Below are 14,362 nucleotides of genomic sequence, written 5' to 3' on the forward strand. Positions count from 1 at the left end.
TTGACATCCCAACCTTGATAAAGGTAAAATTGGTGTTAATATTATTGTCGTTATTGTTTTTATTAATCATTATTTTTACATATATTTTTCCACTGAACGCCACAGGAGGTCTTTCTATCATACTATTGTGCACTCCTTACCTCACTTGTTACTAAGACACTTATAGTTTTATCACTTGTTTACTAAGACACTTTATAGTTTCACTGAGACACTTTATAGTTTATAGTTTATTTTTATTTCTAATTCTGCCTTTTCTTTTATTATTTATTACTGTTATATTTTCTGTAACTCTGGCACAGCAATTCCTACGGGATTAATAAAGTTGTTCTTATTCTTATTCTTAATCTTATTCTTATTCTTATTCTTATTCTTATTCTTATTCTTATTCTTATAAAATAGAAACCCGCTGCAGTTCACAATCTGTCCAGCAGGGGGCAGCATCACACAGGTGACCAACTGACCGAGTGCAGTACCCCGTCTCGCCACTAGGGGGCGCTAAAACGCCCATACAGAAAACCTCTCTCTGCATGATCAGGTGGAGTTTTCATTCATTCATTCATTCTCTACAATTCTTATCCTGCATTCTGTAGATGTTGTTTAGAGACATTCACCCATCTTATATATATTCACTCATTCATACGTCACAAATTGAGATATTCTCCATGTGAACATTCCAGTAGAGCTCCTGCAGGTGTTTGGACTGATGGAGAACCCTGAGGAACCCCCTGAAGGACACTGGAGATCCTGGAGGTTCCAGATAGGAGGACCTCCTGAGGGAATCCAAGTAGACCTTGGGAGCGCTAATGGCTAACGGTCAGTAGGGTGGAGAAGTGAGGGTGGGGCTAGCGTGAGATAGCGAGAAGATAGATGATATGATACAATTAGCTCGCCTGAAGACCACACACACACACACACACACACACACACACTCACAATGGTCTTTCAGGATGAGCAACTCTAACTCCAACTCCAAGTCTTCTTCTTCTCCTTTGGGCATTTCCCTTCAGCGAATCCACCTTCTCCATCTAACCCTATTCTCTGTATCCTCCTCTCTCAGAACAACTACCTTCATATCCTCTCACTACATCCATATCTCCACCTCAACATCCACCTGCACCTGCACCTGCACCTCCTTCTCCAGACCTAAGGACTCTGGACTTGCCGAGCAGACAAGAAGAACAACGACACAGGACTGGACTGTGAAGACCCGAGAGCCTGGAGGGCCGGGACTTGCGCGAACAAGACCTTCTCCTCCCCGAGCTTCGGCGCAGGGGCCGTAAATTTTGCCCGAAGGTCCGACGGGCCCCCGGCTGACGGGCCTTTGTTTCCCGCCGGCCCCACATGTGCGTGAGAAAGCGGTAGCGACCCAGGGCCACACAATGACTCGGGGGGGAGGCAGGAAGGCCTGAGTTGCCGCCGCGCACAATGGCTGGTCATGTGACCTTCTGGGCCCGGGCATACAAGTCCCGCCCCGACAGGAAGCGCGCATTGTTGCGAGCGGGCCGCTTTCCCCCGACAACGGGACAATGGAGGCCGAGGACGGGACAGGAGAGATAGAAGAGCCAAGCTTGCTTCCCCTGCCGGCCAGGAAGAAGGGTAGATTGCGTCACTCCTCTAGTCCTTCCCCCTCCAATGAGGACCACCTGCGCACGTCAACTTGGGACTCAAGATGAAGACTTGGGACATGAAGTTCCGGACTCTGGCACCGAAGATGAAGACTCAAGACCTATAGATCACGGGTGTCCAAACTTTTACCATAGAGGGCCAGATTTGGTCTGGTGGAAACGTGGGGGGGCAACCATTTAGCGTGACATTGCTCAAACCATTACCGTCGTAAATTCACATTGCAAATGAGAATCTGTTGACAATGGTATGACATACCTCTTCACCAAGCACTACCCGACTAATCATACGTAGCCTGAAACCCCCAAAAAAGAGTGTATGTATGTATGTATATGGTTCTGAGATGGCTATTCGGTTGAGTGGTCACTTCTGACTTCCGACTACTGGTACTTCGAATCTTCTGCGTTGTTTCGTACAGCGGTGAAAAAAATACTACGATTTCCGGCCCTCGCTTTCAACTTGTCTCTTTTTAGTTCCAGTTGTCTTTTGAGAGATGGGGTAAAAGTATACTGCAGCGGTAAAAGGTCATACAAGGGTCACGCGTCTACTGCCACCTTCTGGTCTCTTCGGGCCGGTGGAACTTTGGACTCAGGTTGGACTTTGGGCATGCCTGCTATAGATGAAGAGTCACTATTTCAAGGTGAAGATTCTGACTTGAAGTTGAAGACTCTGGATTTGGAGTATTTCCCTGACGAGGAGCACCTGTGGACGCAAGTCGGGGCAGCCAAGTTGAAGAATCTGTCTCCGGGGTGATGAAGAGGAGGCCTGAGGAGTCCACCTGACCCATAGAAGGACACTCGGGACTTGAAGACAAAGACTCAGGACTTCAAGATGATGACTTGAGACATGAAGTTGATGAATCTGGAACCGAAGATCAAGACTCTGGATTTGAAGATGAAGACTTGGAATGAGAGGATGAAGATACCTGACCTGAGGATGAAGATATTTTTTGAAGATGGAGACAGAGAGGCTTAAAGATGGAGACTCGGGACATCATGAACGATTCGGTATTTCAAGATGAAGACTCGGGACTACAAGTTGGAGACTCTAGAAGAGAAGATGAAGACTCGGGACTACAAGTTGAAGACTTGGGACTACAAGTTGAAGACTCTGGACATGAAATTGGAGACTCTAAAAGCGAAGATGAAGATTCGGTATTTCAAGATCAAGACTCTGGATTCGAAGATGCAGGCTTGGAATGAGAGGACGAAGATACCTGACCTGAGGATGAAGATATTTTTTGAAGATGGAGACAGAGGCCTTAAAGATGAAAACTCGGGACATCATGAACGATTCGGTATTTCAAGATGAAGACTCGGGACTACAAGTTGGAGACTCTAGAAGAGAAGATGAAGACTCAGGACTTATAGATGAAGACTTTGGATTTGAGGATGAAGACTTGGGACTACAAGTTGGAGACTCTAGAAGAGAAGATGAAGACTCAGGACTACAAGTAGGAGACTCTGGACATGAAATTGGAGACCCTAAAAGCGAAGATGAAGATTCGGTATTTCAAGATCAAGACTCTGGATTTGAAGATGAAGACTTGGAATGAGAGGATGAAGATACCTGACCTGAGGATGAAGATATTTTTTGAAGATGGAGACAGAGAAGCTTAAAGATGGAGACTCGGGACATCATGAACGATTCGGTATTTCAAGATGAAGACTCGGGACTACAAGTTGGAGACTCTAGAAGAGAAGATGAAGACTCAGGACTACAAGTTGAAGACTTGGGACTACAAGTTGAAGACTCCGGACATGAAATTGGAGACTAAAAGCGAAGATGAAGAGTCGGTATATCAAGATCAAGACTCTGGATTTGAAGATGAAAACTTGGAATGAGAGGACGATGACACCAGTCTTGAGGATGAAGATATTTTTTGAAGATGGAGACAGAGGCCTTAAAGATGAAGACTCGGGACATCATGAACGATTCGGTATTTCAAGATGAAGACTCGGGACTACAAGTTGGAGACTCTAGAAGAGAAGATGAAGACTCAGGACTTATAGATGAAGACTTTGGATTTGAGGATGAAGACTTGGGACTACAAGTTGGAGACTCTAGAAGCGAAGATGAAGACTCAGGACTACAAGTAGGAGCCTCTGGACATGAAATTGGAGACCCTAAAAGCGAAGATGAAGATTCGGTATTTCAAGATCAAGACTCTGGATTTGAAGTTGAAGACTTGGAATGAGAGGACGAAGATACCTGACCTGAGGATGAAGATATTTTTTGAAGATGGAGACAGAGGCCTTAAAGATGAAGACTCGGGACATCATGAACGATTCGGTATTTCAAGATGAAGACTCGGACTACAAGTTGGAGACTCGAGAAGAGAAGATGAAGACTCAGGACTTATAGATGAAGACTTTGGATTTGAGGATGAAGACTTGGGACTACAAGTAGGAGACTCTGGACATGAAATTGGAGACCCTAAAAGCGAAGATGAAGATTCGGTATTTCAAGATCAAGACTCTGGATTTGAAGATGAAGACTTGGAATGAGAGGACGAAGATACCTGACCTGAGGATGAAGATATTTTTTGAAGATGGAGACAGAGGCCTTAAAGATGAAGACTCGGGACATCATGAACGATTCGGTATTTCAAGATGAAGACTCGGACTACAAGTTGGAGACTCGAGAAGAGAAGATGAAGACTCAGGACTTATAGATGAAGACTTTGGATTTGAGGATGAAGACTCAGGACTACAAGTAGGAGACTCTGGACATGAAATTGGAGACCCTAAAAGCGAAGATGAAGATTCGGTATTTCAAGATCAAGACTCTGGATTTGAAGATGAAGACTTGGAATGAGAGGACGAAGATACCTGACCTGAGGATGAAGATATTTTTTGAAGATGGAGACGGAGGCCTTAAAGATGAAGACTCGGGACATCATGAACGATTCGGTATTTCAAGATGAAGACTCGGGACTACAAGTTGGAGACTCTGGACATAAAGTTGAAGACTCCAGACTAGAAGTTGGACGAAATGAAGACTCAGGATTTGTTAATGAAGACTTGAAAAAAGCAACATTTAAGACAATTAAAGAGAATTTCAGTTTTCTCAACCCATTGACGCCAATTACATGTGAATTCAGTTGTAAATACATTTGGATTCATTTGATTTAATTGTAATCCCAGAGAATTCCATGATAAATTAAAGGTATTTTCATGGTATTTAATTGGTAATTCATCGGTAATTTAATGGAAATGTTAATTAAAAAGTGATCCATGGTGAGCTGAATGTAATTCAATGGTATGTCCATGATAAACTGATGTTTACATGGTGCTTCACTGCTAACTGCTAAAATCCTATGCTAAATTAAACGTATTTTAATTGAGATGTGATGGTATTTCAATGGAAATGTAATGGAAAATCCATTGTAAATTAAATGTAATTTACTTTTCATTGAGCTGACATTCCATGGTAATGTAATGGTAATTCAATTGTAATTTAATGGTGAACCTGTGCTTAATTATTGTCGATTTCTGGTTAAGCTAACGTTCCAGGTAATCTGTTATTCCACAATAAATAATTGTAATTACATTTTTACATACTGGTAATTCCATGGTCATTTAATGTAATTTAACGGTAATTTGATGATAATTTAATGGTAATTTAATTGTAATTTAATGGTAATCCCATGGTTAGTTATTGTCGATTTCTGGTTAAACTAATGTCACTGACAATCTGTAATTCCACAATAAATAATTGTAATTTAATTGTTATTTACATGTAATCCCATGCTAATGTAATTGTAATTTTATGGTAATGTAATGATAATTTGATGGTAATTTACTGCTAATTCTATGGTTAAGTATTGCTGATTTCTATTCAAGATAACTGCGCTGGTAATCTGTAATTCAACAATAAATAATTGTAATTTAATTGTTATGTACTGGTAATCCCATGCTAATGTAACAGTGATTTTATGTTAATCCCAAAGCTAATTATAGCCGATTTGTGGTTAAGATAACAGTGCTGGTAATATCTAATTCCACAATAAGTAAAGAGTAATAAAATGGCAATTTAATGCTAATCCAATGCTAATGTAATGATAATCCCATGGTTACTTATTGTTGATTTCTGGTTGAGTTTATGTCGTTCCACTATATCTAATTGTAATAAAACTGTAATTTAAGGCTAATCCCATGCTAATCTCATGCTGGCTAAATGGTAATTTACTGCTAATCCCATGGTTAGTTATTGCTAATGTCCCGTTAAGCTAACAGCGCAAGTAAAATCTAATTCCATAAAAAGTAAGTGGTAATCCCTTGCTAATCCCATGCGAATATAATGTAATTTTATGGTAATCCCATGGTTAGTTATAGTTAAATTCTGCCGAAGCTAACTTTGCTGGTAATCTGCGTTCTGAACGTTTCCATTCAATTTCTTTTTTAGCGGTTAGCGATTAGCAATTAGCGATTCCTTGGAAAGCGTGACAGCTGTCAAACCAAACCATGAGTCAGTGGGCGGAAGCATCCAGACACACGCAAACTCTTATCAGAGTGTGTGTGAGTGTGTGTGTGAGTGTGTGTGAGTGTGTGTGAGTGTGTGTGAGTGTGTTTCCTGCAGGGTAAAGTCAGGGGTAAAGAATCCCAGCGGATGTAAACAACCCTGATGAAAGTGGAAATGAATAAATGTGGAGAATAAAACAAAAATGAGATGCAATTAAATGATGAGAAAATAAAAGTAAATAAAAATATAGTGTAGAAAATATATGAAAAAATAATTTTCATTCAATTTAATTTTTAATCTAAAAAAGGAAAATATATATTGAAGAAAATGCATGAGAGAATAACCATTGTGCATGTGTTCCTTGGTGTGTGTTCTTCTCTGTGTGTGTGTCTGTGTGTGTGTGTGTGTGTGTGTGTGTGTGTGTGTATGCTCTCATTGTATATGTGTGTGTGTGTATGTTCATTATTGGATGTGTGTGTGTGTGTGTGTGTGTGTGTGTGTGTGTGTGTGTGTGTGTTTCTGTGTATGTGTGTGTGTTCCTCATGTGTTCCTCATCATGTGTGTGTGTGTGTTCCTGGCTGTGTGTGTTTTTGTGTGTTTCTGTGTGTGTGTGAGTGTGTTCCTCATTGTATATGTGTGTGTGTGTGTATGTTCCATATTGGATGTGTGTGTGGTCGTGTGTGTTCCTTGTTGTGTGTGTGTGTTTCTGTATGTGTGTGTGTATGTGTTCCTCGTTGTGTGTGAGTGTGTGTGTGTGTTTTTTTGTGTGTTTGTGTGTGTTTCTGTGTGTGTGTTAGTGTGTGTGTGTTCCTCGTGTGTGTGTGTGTGTGTGTGTTTCTGTGTCTATGTGTGTGTGTGTGTGTTAGTGTGTGTGTGTTCCTCGTGTGTGTGTGTGTGTGTGTGTGTTTCTGTGTCTATGTGTGTGTGTGTGTGTGTGTGTTCTCCCTTGTTTCTCCGCTATTAAAACTCAGCCTGACCCTGCTGCACCTCTGCTGGCCGGTTGCCATGGCAACGGTGCCCACCAACAAGTCCAGGTGACGACAACAACAACAACAACAACAACAACAACAACAGCAGCAGCAGCAGCAGTGAGGAGCAGGTGACTCCGAGGAGACCAGAAGAACAATGGAGGAGCCGGGAGGAAGTGATGAGGAACCGGATGACCACACACACACACACACACACACACACACACACACACACACACACACACACACACACACACACCTTTACCACAACAACATGTCGCTTGACGTCACTGGAAAGGACAGATTGCAGAAAACAACATCTGGAAGAAACCATCTCACCATCTGCACGGGGGGGGCGGGAGGAACCATCTATACACCTGGGGGGGGGTTAAAGGTCTATATAAACACACTCACACTCACACACACACACACACACACACACACAGACACACACACATGATACCTTTACACTTCTAAGTTTATTTTATATTTTCATTTTATTTTCACTTTGCTCATTATATATTCCTGTAAAATGGAGTTATTAATTTATTTTATCATTATTATTATTATTATTATTGATTATTACTATTTTTTATATTATTATACTTCACACTTGAGTTTATTTTATTTCATTTGTTTGTTTTTTCACTTTTTAATATGTAGCTTGTCACTTTTCAAATTCCCACTTTATTGTTATTATTATTATTATTATTTAACATTATTTATTCCTTTGTATTGGTAAATATGTAAAATATGTATAGACCCTTTTTTAGATTATACTTTATTATCTTATACCTCATCTTATTTTATTTTCACTTTTATTTTTAATCAGTCTGTCTCCATGTATAGACATTGTATTTTATTTTGTTAATTTTCTTTTTAGATTATACTTTTACACTTTTACACAGATTTATTTGATTTTATTTTTTCCTTTTTAGTTTTAGCTAGTCACTGTCTTCTCATTATTTATTCCTGTATATTGGTATATATGGAGAGACTTATCTTATGGATTATAATTTATACATTTACACTTCTGATATGTTGATATAATTTAATGTAATTTAATTTAATTTAATTTAGTTTGATTTTTTTATAGCTAGCTTGTCACTGTCTTGCTGTTGCTTCTTATCAAATTCCTTCATCTATATACCAGAACCGCAGGATAAAATACACAAAACAAAAAATAAAATTAAATCAAACAAATTCCGAAACTATAAAAAAGTATAAAAATATAATTCTAAACCGTGTATACATGCATATAAACATATGATAAATATGTAGCGCATTGGAAACCCACACAAATCCAGGAGCAGCAGAGGAAACACTCTGCAGAAGAGGAAGCATCTGGCAGAACACACACACACACACACACACACACACACACACACACCTGACCTACTCACCTACTACGTGACATCACGGGGGTGGACGTGCACGTGAGTACGCTGGCCGCGGGAATGGCGGAGGAATGTTGTTTGCAGCTTCACCTCCACCTTCACCGCTCCATCTGGACATGCAATCAAGACCTGCTCTTTCTTTGATTTATTATTGGTTATTAATTATTTATTATTAATTATTAATGGTTAAAAAATATGACTTAATGCCTATTCAGCCTTTTACACTTTATATAATTTTTTGGCTGAAAAAAAAAAAAAAAATCATTTGAAAATCCAATTGAAACGGAAGAGAAATTACTGTAAGTTATATAAAATAAAATAAAAACACAGGGGAAATAATTACCGTAAATATCAAAATGACGTAAAAAAAAAAATTACATTTAAAAATAAAAAAAAAATAAACCAAATTATCTAAAGATCCTGGAAAAAAGTAAAATATGACTCATTAAATGATGGGAAAAAAAGATGAGAAATTAAATGGCCTCCATCTTCCGGAAGGGGAGGAGCCAATCAGAGGCGAGAGGGGCGGGGCTTAACCCGGCAGCTCAGCTGTCAATCATCTGGAGACGCTCCGATCGAGATGGAGAAGCTGGAACCCCATCTAGAAACCTGATCCCACCTCTTCTGACCTCTCTGGATTCCATCAGGCTCCATCAGGATCCAGAAGGAAGCTGGTTTCAAGAACCTGGTTTCCAGAGCCGACCTTCATTCTCCTGATCTAGAGAACCTGGAGTCAGGACACTGTGGTCAAGAACCTGGTATCTGGAACCAGGGAAAGGGAACATGGATGCAAGAACCTTGGACTTTCAAGAACCTGAAAGTGTGGTCAAGAACCAAGTATCAAGAAGATATAGAACCTTGTCTCAAGAACCTTTTTTCAAGAGCCTTGTCTCAGGAAGCTGGTTTCAAGAACCCGGTATCATCAAGAACCTACTTTCAGGAAGCATCCATGAAGATCCTGGTCTAAAGAACCTGGTTTCAGGGAGACAAGATCATCCAGAACCATGGATCAGGAGCCTGGTTTCCAGATCCTGTTATCATCTGGGACCAGGTTTCTAGAGTCTAGATTGTAGGACATGGAATCAGGAACCCAGTTTCAAGAAGCTTTTAATTTTTCTAAGCTTGTATCAAGAACATGATGTCATCAAGAACCTGGTTTCGAGATCCTGGTATGAGGACACCAGAACAGGAACCTGGTTTCCAGAACTGCATTGGATCCCGATATCATCTGGAACATGGTTTCTGGAACCTCATATCGAGAACCTTGTATCAGAAACAGGTTCTGAGAACCAGGAGCCAAGAACCTGGTATTCAAGATCCTGTTATCGTCTGGAACATGGTTTCTAGAACGTGGTTTCAAGATCCTAGTATCGTCTAGAATGTGGTTTCTAGATCCTGGTTTCAGGGACACGTCATCATACGGAATTTGGCATCTGGAACCGGTTTCAAGGACCTGGTTTTCTAGAATTGACTGTCAGGATCCTGTTTTCGTCTTTAACCTGGTTTCTCGACTCTAGATTCTAGAACATGGAATCAGGAACCGGGTCTCGAGCAGCCTTTCCTTTTTCAAACCTCGACTCAAGAGCAACTGGTCTCTGGAAACCGTTTCTCAGAACCTGGTTTCAGGAGATATCTCTAGATATCTCCAGGGACCTGGATTCTAGAACCTGGTGTCTGGAGCCTCCTATCCAGAATGCCGGTATGAGGGACACGTTATCATCCTGATCTTGGTTTCAAGAGCTCTGCATGAAGAATCTGCTTTCTAGAACCTGGTTTGAGGAACCCTGTTTCTAGAACCTGCTTTCAGGCTCTTCCAGAACTTTTCTGGCTCCCTTCTGGAAACATCTCACTGTGTTCCTCCACTGAGGGAGGAACCGTTAGCATTGCGCTAGGGTGTGGCCGGGCAGTTATCGTCATGCTTCTTGGCAGTAACACACACACACACACACACACACACACACACGCACGCACACACCCATCTCCAAGTCAAGGGGAACGCCATAATCACGTTTGGGCGCGTCGGCCCATTAGCCTCTTTAGCTAACAGGAAGCAGCTGCAGAAAAACACCAACACATGTTTTTGTAGTTTCTTTGTTTATTTTGTAGTTTTTTTCGCCGCATCTTTCGAACAGTTTCCCGTCGGACGCGAAAACATCGTTAATTCGGAGCAATCGCAATCAAAGCGCCCGTCGTCGGGTGTGTCAACATGGCCGCCGGCGCGCCGCTTCCTGTCCGGCGTCGGGGGACCTTTCCGAGTGGAAAGGAGGTCAAAGACATCAGCGAAGGCGTTTCCCGTGGAGACGGAGGGGCGGCTGGAGGCGTCTGTCAGGTGCTCCTTCAGCAGCAACACACAGTGCTATTACATTGTTATTACAGTGCTAGTACATGCTTATTACAGTGTTATTACACTGTTATTACAGTGTTATTACTGAGCTACCACGGTATTGTTATTGTGTTGCAGAGCTGCTTTAACTTTGTTATTACAGTGTTATTGCAGTGATAGTGTAGTAGTAGTACTAAAAGTGTTACTACAGTGTTATTACATTCATACTACAGTTTTACTACAGTGATACTATAGTTATACTAAAGTGTTACTACAGTGTTATTACATTTATACTACAGTGTTACTACAGTGTTATTACATTTATACTACAGTTTCACTACAGTGTTACTACAGTGTTACTATAGTTATATTACAGTGCTACTACAGTTTTACTACAGTGATACTAAAGTGTTACTAAAGTGTTACAGTGTTATTACAGTGTTCCTACAGTGATACTACAGTTACACTACAGTGATACTACAGTGTTATTACAGTGCTACTGCAGTGTTACTACAGTGTTACTACATGGATACTACAGTGATACTAGTGTTACTACATGGATACTACAGAGATACTACAGTGTTACTACATGGATACTACAGTGATATAACAGTGTTATTACAGTGCTACTACAGTGATACTAAAGTGTTACTTAAATGTTACTACAGTGTTATTACAGTGACACTACAGTGTTACTACAGTTATACTACAGTTACACTACAGTGATACTACAGTGGTATTACAGTTATACTACAGTGTTAATACACTGCTACTACAGTGTAAAAACTATGCTAGTAGTGGTACTACAGTGTTATTAATGTGCTTTTACAGCGTTAGCATGTTTCTATTATGGTGTTATTAAAGTGCTAATACAGGGTAAAACACGATGCCAATAAAGTCTTATTGTAGTGCGATTAATGTGCTTTTACCGTGTTACTACAGTGTCATGACTGTACTACTACAACATTATAGCAGTGTAATAACAATGCTACTACAGTGTTATTACAGCGCTACGACAGTGTAGTGGTAGCTACTGCTTGTAGTAGTGGCTAAGTTACAAATGTGCTATAAGAGTGTTATTACAGTCATTGAAGAGCTACTACAGCGTTATTAAGGTATTAATACAGCGTTATGACAGCGCTACCTCAGAATTACAACCATGTTACTACAGTGCTACTAACACGCTATTGAAAGCTACTAGAGGTAAAAAAAAAACATGCTATAACATGTTATAAGAGTGTTATTAGCGTGGTATTACAGTGTTATTACAGTGTTATTACAGCTTTGTAACCGCGTTATTACCCCGTCTCTATTGTTTGGCCCGTGTTAAAGTTCACTCGTAGCGCTGTGGATGTTTTCACAAGATGCTGCCGGGCAGATGACGGGCGGCAGGAAATGAAACAAAAGCTCCCAGCTGGATTGGAAACTCCGGATGTTTCCTCTCTGTAGGTTCAACAGGATGTGCCAACGTCCGCTACGCTCACGATAATCTGCCCCCGCCGCTCCAAGCCCCGCCCCTCGCCGACCCCGACTTCCTGCCTCCCGGGAGCTGCGGAAAATATACGTTTTTATTGTTTCGAGCCTGCTCTTTTTAGTCCTCCCGGCCACTAGGGGGCGCTGTGGCTGCGGGGAAAAGCACTCGCTCACAGAGCAGAAAGGAGATAGCGGCGGCTAACGCGGGAAGCTAAGCCACTTCGGATAGGGGGGTTCATTTGACGCTACATGCTAAGCTAACAACACTCTCAGTGATGCGGTTCGTCTCGCGTTTGATGGAGCGGATGTCATGTCACAGCCCTGATATTTGAACAAATGAACAAATGACTAAATAAATAAATGAATAGATAAATGAATGGATAGATTAATAAATTAATGTATAAATGAATGAATGAATGAACCTTTGAATAAAAAAAACGAATGAATGAAGAAATGAATGAATAAATGAGTGAATAAATAAGAAATTAATAAATGAAAGAACAAATGAATGAATAAAAGAATGCATGAATAAACGAATTAAAAATGAATTAATACATAAATGAATAAATAAATAGATAAATAAGTGAATGAATAAATAAATGAAATAATAAATGAATAACATAAATTATTAAATGAATGAATAAATGAACAAATTAGTTGATAAATGAATGAATGAATGAATTCATGAACGAATAAATGAATTAAAAATGAATTAATACACAAAAGAATGAATGAATTAATGAATGAATGAATAAATAAATAAATGAGTAAACGAATAAATGAATGAATGAACAAATGAATAAATGAATGAATAAATGAATTAAAAATCTATCAATAAATAAATGAATGAATAAACAGATGAATGTATGAATAAATGAATACATTGATAAATTAAGTAATATATGAATAAGTGAATGAATGAATGAATAAATGGATTAAAAATTAATTAACAAAGGGATTCAAAATTAATTAATAAATGAACAGATATTAACAAATATGAATGGATGTATGAATAAATGAATAAATTAGTGAATAAATGAATGAACAAATGAATTAAAAATCAATTAATATGAATGAATGAATGAATGAATAAACAGATGAATGTATGAATAAATGAATGCACTGATAAATTAATTAATATTTGAATAAGTGAATGAATGAATGAATAAATGAATTAAAAATCGATTAATAAATGAATGAAGGAATAAACAGATGACTGTATGAATAATTAATATTAGTTAATAAATGAATGAATAAATGAATGTATGAATAAATAAATGAACAAACGAATAAATGAATTAAAAATTAATTAATACATGAATGAATAAACAGATGGAGGTATGAGTAAATGAATACATTGATAAATTAAGTAATATATGAATAAGTGGATGAATTAATGAATAAATGGATTAAAAATTAATTAACAAAGGGATTAAAAATTAATTAATAAATGAACAGATATTAACAAATATGAATGGATGTATGAATAAATGAATAAATTAGTGAATAAATGAATGAATAAATGAATGTGTGAATAAATGAATGAATAAATGAATGTGTGAATAAATGAATGAACAAATGAATTAAAAATCAATTAATATGAATGGATTAATAAACAGATGAATGAACGTATGAATAAATGAATGCACTGATAAATTAATTAATATTTTAATAAGTGAATGAATGAATGAATAAATAAATTAAAAATCGATTAATAAATGAATGAAGGAATAAACAGATGAATGTATGAATAATTACTGTATGTATGAATAAATAAGTTAATAAATGAATGAATGAATGAATACATTGATAAATTAATTAATATATGAATAAGTGAATGAATGAATGAATAAATGGATGAATGAAGGAATGAATAAATAAATTAAAAATCGATTAATAAATGAATGAAGGAATAAACAGATGAATGTATGAATAATTACTGTATGTATGAATAAATAAGTTAATAAATGAATGAATAAATGAATGTATGACCCGCCTCTCTGCGTATCTTCCATATATGGCCTCGGCTCCGCCTCCAAACCCGAGGACGGCCCCGCCCCTTCCCCCTTCCTCTCTCCCGATTGGCTCCCCCTCCCCCCTCCCCTCCCGCGCGC

This window comes from Fistularia commersonii, chromosome 9, assembly GCF_037954325.1.
Source record: "Fistularia commersonii isolate RoL2024-O1a breed Wild chromosome 9, RoL_Fcom_v1.0, whole genome shotgun sequence".
Taxonomy (NCBI): Eukaryota; Metazoa; Chordata; class Actinopteri; order Syngnathiformes; family Fistulariidae; genus Fistularia; species Fistularia commersonii.